The sequence below is a fragment of the Ordospora colligata genome, assembly GCF_000803265.1.
Source record: "Ordospora colligata OC4 chromosome Unknown contig_15, whole genome shotgun sequence".
NCBI lineage: Eukaryota > Fungi > Microsporidia > Ordosporidae > Ordospora > Ordospora colligata.
The window spans coordinates 1-5,693 of NW_014575393.1; the positions used below are offsets into that span (position 1 = coordinate 1).

General features: G+C 44.5%; 2 non-coding genes across 2 annotated transcripts; both read left to right on the forward strand.

Annotated features, from left to right (window-relative positions):
• Nucleotides 1-565: 565 nt before the first annotated feature.
• Nucleotides 566-1,948, forward strand: M896_150010. The gene has a single exon (XR_001377306.1). It is a non-coding gene; the product is annotated as a 16S ribosomal RNA (ribosomal RNA).
• A 263-nt stretch (nucleotides 1,949-2,211) lies between these two features.
• On the forward strand, nucleotides 2,212-4,607 carry M896_150020. The gene has a single exon (XR_001377307.1). It is a non-coding gene; the product is annotated as a 5.8S-23S ribosomal RNA (ribosomal RNA).
• Nucleotides 4,608-5,693: the final 1,086 nt, after the last annotated feature.

The following is a 5,693-nucleotide window of genomic DNA, read 5'->3' on the forward strand; positions in this document are numbered from 1 at the left end:
ATATGAATATGGATATGAATATGGATGAGTGATGGAGTGGATGAGTAGTGAGTGATAGAGAGTAGATGTTATGTGAATGAAGGATAGTGTGTAATCTCCTATGAGAGAAGAGAACTAGCGAAAGATGAATGAGAGTGGATGAGTAAGTATGTGTATGTGTAAATGAAGAGACGCAAGTAGACACAAGAGAAGTATATACACAATGAGAGATCATATGTAAGAGAGAGTGTATGTGAAGAAGAGGAGAGTAGTTGAGTAGCAAGAAGATATGAAGTGAAGAGAGAATAAGGATGGAAGAGATATGATATGAACATGAATGGATATGAGTAATGTATATGTGAGTATGTGAATGAATAAGTTATGTATGAATGGATATGAGCAGTATATATGTGAGTGTTGAAGATTAAGATTAAGATTATCTGAATGAGTAATGATGATCACGAGAATGTATTATGTGAATGAGTAGAGAAGAAGTATAAGAGAGAGTAAGTTGTAGAGATATGTGATGATAAGGATATGTTATGTGTGTAGTGTATGACTGAAGAATGAAGAGAGGAGAGAGCAGCAGGTTGATTCTGCCTGACGTGGATGCTAGTGTCTGAGATTAAGCCATGCATGTGAGTGAATGTAGTAAGCAGGAACTGCGGACGGCTCAGTAAGACTACGATGAAATGATCTGCGAAGAAGAAGTAACGGCGGGAAACTGAAGAAGAGAGTTTTTGAGAATACTTGAAGGGATGCGGAGAAGTGATTTTTGAAGTGATGTTGAGTATTTGAGCGGAGTGTGTTGTAGACCTATCAGCTGGTAGCTAGGGTAATGGCCTAGGTAGGCGACGACGGGAGACGGGGGATTAGGGTTTGATTCCGGAGAGGGAGCCTGAGAGATGGCTACTACGTCCAAGGATGGCAGCAGGCGCGAAACTTGCCTAATCCTGTGGGGAGGCGGTTATGAGACGTATGATATTGTTATGAAGCGGACGATGAAAGAGTCAGTGGATATTGGAGGGCAAGTCGGGTGCCAGCAGCCGCGGTAATACCTGCTCCGATGGTGTCTATGGTGAATGCTGCGGTTAAAAAGTCTGTAGTCAAGTGAGGATGTGTATGAGTATGAAGGTGAGTGAACTAGAGTTGAATAAGCTTGTATGTATGAGGAGAGCAACGGAGGGGGTGCACTGGATAGCTGGGCGAGAGGTGAAATGTGAAGACCCTGGCTGGACGAACGGAGGCGAAGGCTGTGTGCCATGACGAATGTGATGATCAAAGTGTTGCACACTGATTGCCGACAATGTGTGGCAATGACGAGAGTCGGGATCGAAATCGATTAGATACCGTTTTAGTTCTGGCAGTAAACGATGCTGACGGGATGACATGTATGTGTGTTATGCAAGAGAAATTGAGTATGTGAGCTCTGGGGATAGTATGTTCGCAAGGGTGAAACTTAAAGAGATTGACGGAAGGACACCACAAGGAGTGGAGTGTGCGGCTTAATTTGACTCAACGCGGGGCAACTTACCAGGGCTGAAGATGTGTGGAGAACTGAGAGGGGAGCACATTGGCGGTGGTGCATGGCCGTTTGAAACGGATGGCGTGAGCTGAGGATTAATTTCCGGAAGGCGTGAGACCCACAAGACAGGTTGTTTGGATGACAGGAGGGAGTGGAACAGAACAGGTCCGTTATGCCCTGAGATGTCCTGGGCGGCACGCGCACTACGATACGTGTATGAGATGTGTGAGGGATGAATGTGTGGAATGGCATTCTGAACGTGGAATTCCTAGTAATGGTGGCTCAACAAGCCGACGTGAATGTGTCCCTGTCCTTTGTACACACCGCCCGTCGCTATCTGAGATGGCACATGGGACGAACACCGAGGGGTGTGAGTCTTCTGTGGTAGATGAGATATAAGTCGTAACATGGCTGCGGTTGGAGAACCAGCTGCAGGATCATCATATTAATAGTTTTGAGTGAAATAGTCGTAATTTATATTATGGTAGTTTTATATTATGGCAGTGAAATAGTCGTAAACAATTTTGTTAGATTACAGTTTATGTTGTAATATTTATGACAATGACTAATAGATCTAATCATAAATGTAACTGATACACGGTAGTAATGACATGACACACGGGATTGCTTGGCATCTATGGCGAGGAAGGACGTAAGAGAAGACGAGAAGCATGAGGTGTCTGAATGACACGGAGACGTGAGGAGACCCCCTTGACTTAAGCATATCAGTAAGGGGAGGAGAAGAAACCAAATGGGATGTCCTGAGTAGCGGCGAGTGAAGTGGACGAAGTCTATGTGGTAACTGCGCAAGCAGGTTGTGTAGTAACGCTTTTAGCAGCAGAAATCAATAGGAAAGTTGATGGCGGAGAGGGGGAATGACCTGTATGCATGCTTAGTGATTAATGAAGAGTAGGGCTGCTTGGGAGTGCAGTCTGAAAAGGGTGGTGGTTTCCATCGAAGACTAAATATGGTAGATGACCGATAGAGAAGAAGTAGGGAGACCGAAAGCAGAAGAAAGGAAGGATGAAGAATGAAAGTGTGTGAATGTATGGGAGTGATTGCCCACCCGTCTTGAAACACGGACCAAGGAGACGACGGATGCATTGTGTGGCGAGAGCGAAGAGAATGTATGAGTCGGACCCGAAAGGCAGTGAGCTATGTGTGTCTGGATTGAAGGGTGGCGAAAGCCTACTGGAGGATCCTAGTTGTTCTGACGTGCAACTCGATGATGTGAGATGTGCATAGCGGCGAAAGACCAATCGAACTGCCTGGTAGCTGGTTCCCCCTGAAATGTCTCTCAGGACAGCGGTGACGAGAAGATAGTGCGATGGAGTAAAGCGACCGAGTTGATATTGAGACGAACTCTGAATGTGTTGTGGATGCAAGTTGCTAGTGGGCATACGGTGGTAAGCATGGTATGCGAGGAGGAATGAACCTTGAGGAATGATAAGGGGCCTAAGTAAGCAGTGAGTGAACTATTAGTGCTGGTTGAGACAGTTGGACGGTGGCCATGGAGGTAGGCATCCGCTAAGAAACGTGTTACGACGTACCGACCGAACTGGCATGATGGGAAAATGGAAGGGATTTTAGCTTTGAGACCGATGCATTTATACTATTTGTAAGTGAATGGTTAGTAAGGGGGTAACAATATTTCTGAGAAGGGTATACGTGAGTGTATGTGGAGGGGTATTGTGAGCGGATCTTGGTGGTAGTAGCAGGAAATGATTTGTGCGAATGGACGAGGGTTTCTACTTGTATAGTGGAGTGAAACGGCGGTTGAGACGGAGATTGATTGAGAGTTTGATGTAGATGTATTGAGAGGAGACTTGAGGATGACGGATGGAAGTAGCTCTTGTATAGGAAGATAGAACTATATATGTATGTGTTCAGAGATGGATGTGTGATGAGTGTGGAGTGTTAAGCAAGGAAGCAGTTATTATGGAGTGTGGAAGTCCCGATGAAAAAGCAATATATTTGCCGTACCTAGACCGCATCAGGTGTCCATGGTGAGTAACAAGAGCACGGAGAGTAGAGAACGGTTGTAAGGGAAGTCGGCAAGGAGGATGTGTAACTTTGGGAGAAGGATTGGCTCTAGCATGCTAGAACTGATGGAGAAGCGGGGAATCTGACTGTTTAGTAAAAACATAGCTTTCTGGAGACGGTAAGTGAATTCTGCCCAGTGCATTTGTAGTGAATTGTGTAGAAGCGGAAGCGAGTGTAAACGGCGGGAGTAACTATGACTCTCTTAAGGTAGCCAAATGCCTCGTCATCTAATTAGTGACGCGCATGAATGGAGCAACGGGATTCCCACTGTCCCTATGACTGACACTGTGAACCCACGGCCAAGGGAACGGGCTTGGCATTTAACAGCGGGGAAAGAAGACCCTGTTGAGCTTGACTCTAGTATGTGTGAAGTGACGAACGGCATGACGAAGAGAGGTGGGGAGAAGGTGCAAGACCACTGTTTTGCTTGTTCGGCGGTTTATGATGATTGATGCATATGGGGAGTTTGGCTGGGGCGGCACGACTGCTATAATATAACGCAGACGTCCTAAGGTGGGATCAGCGGGGAGGGAAACCACGCGTGGAGTACAAGGGCAGAAGCCTGCCTGAGACTATCCCTTGCGAGGGATGGTTGGGGGAAACCCGGGCCTAGAGATCCCGTGTCCTGTGAAAGGTTGGGACACGGGTGACGGAAAAGTTACCACAGGGATAACTGGCTTGTAGCGGCCGAGCGACCATAGCGACGCAGCTTTTTGATTCTTCGATGTCGGCTCTTCCTATCATCGTGAAGCAGGAATTACGAAGTGTTGGATTGTTCACCCACCAACAGGGAACGTGAGCTGGGTTTAGACCGTCGTGAGACAGGTTAGTTTTACCCTACTGTGTTGGAGGTAACAGCAGGGCGGGATAGTACGAGAGGAACTCCTGGCCGCGACCTCTGGTGAAGCGATCTGCCTGTAGGTAGTTGCGTGGCTACGTCGTGCGTATAACGGCTGAAGGCCTCTAAGCCGGAAGACGGACTGTTACTACTGTAGTGCGGAGGACGACCGTGTGAATATGCACGCTGTGCGGATGGAGGAGTATTCCGACATCTTGAGGCGATGCAAGTGTGTATCCTGTGTGGACAGGTCTAGGTGAGGTGTATAGTTATCTATTTATTTTATTTTATTTTATTTTATCAGTTAGATCAGGTTGGATCAGTTTCTGTGGATGAGTAGGTGTATGGTTATCAGTTGGATCAGTTTCTGTGGATGAGTAGGTGGTTATCATTCACTTATTGTAGATTATTCTTTGTTCATCTCTTGACAAACATTCTGTTCTAGATTATCATCCACTTATCTATTCTTTGTCAACCATTTATTCTTGATCATGACAACCATTGGATAAGTATCCAGTTAGGGTAGAAATACAGGGGTTCTCATTATGTACATTATACATTATACATTATACATCTAATCAGATTGTCAGATTGTCATTGATTATCAGTCACTCTAGGAATTGATCAGATATATACAGGGTTGTTCATGTATGGTAGATACATAAGTAGATGTCAAGTAGATAGGTATATAACAGATCCATAGAATACCAGGCATTACGTATATGTATAGGTAGATACATCTATAAGATTCTCTTTCTCATCAGACATACTGGTACATGCATCATGCATAGGTAGCTTGATGGACAAGATTCATCAGAATCAGACATACTGGTAGATACAGATCCATTGATAAGATTCATCAGTTATTGGATCTCATGTAGACATCCAGAAGATCTATAGACTCTCATCAGATCCATCAGATCCATTAGATCCTCTTCATATATACTGGTATCTCTCATCTCTCATCTCTCATACCTCTGACACACTGGTACATGTATAGCTAAGTAAATTCATTACTTCTATCAGATTCTCAAGATCCATAAGATAAATCAGCCATTACTCAGATATTCATCATACATTCATCAGGTACATCTATAGGTACATATCATGTAGATAACCAAAGATTCTCTTCATCTATCACTCATCTATCGTCTATCATTAATTAGCTATTACTCATCATCTATCATCTATTACTCAGGGATCATGTATAGACATAGATAGATTTATAGGTTGATAGATTCATCAGATCCTCAAACAAGACTCTCTCATACAGATTCATCAGTCATACAGGTAGATTTATAGGTTGAT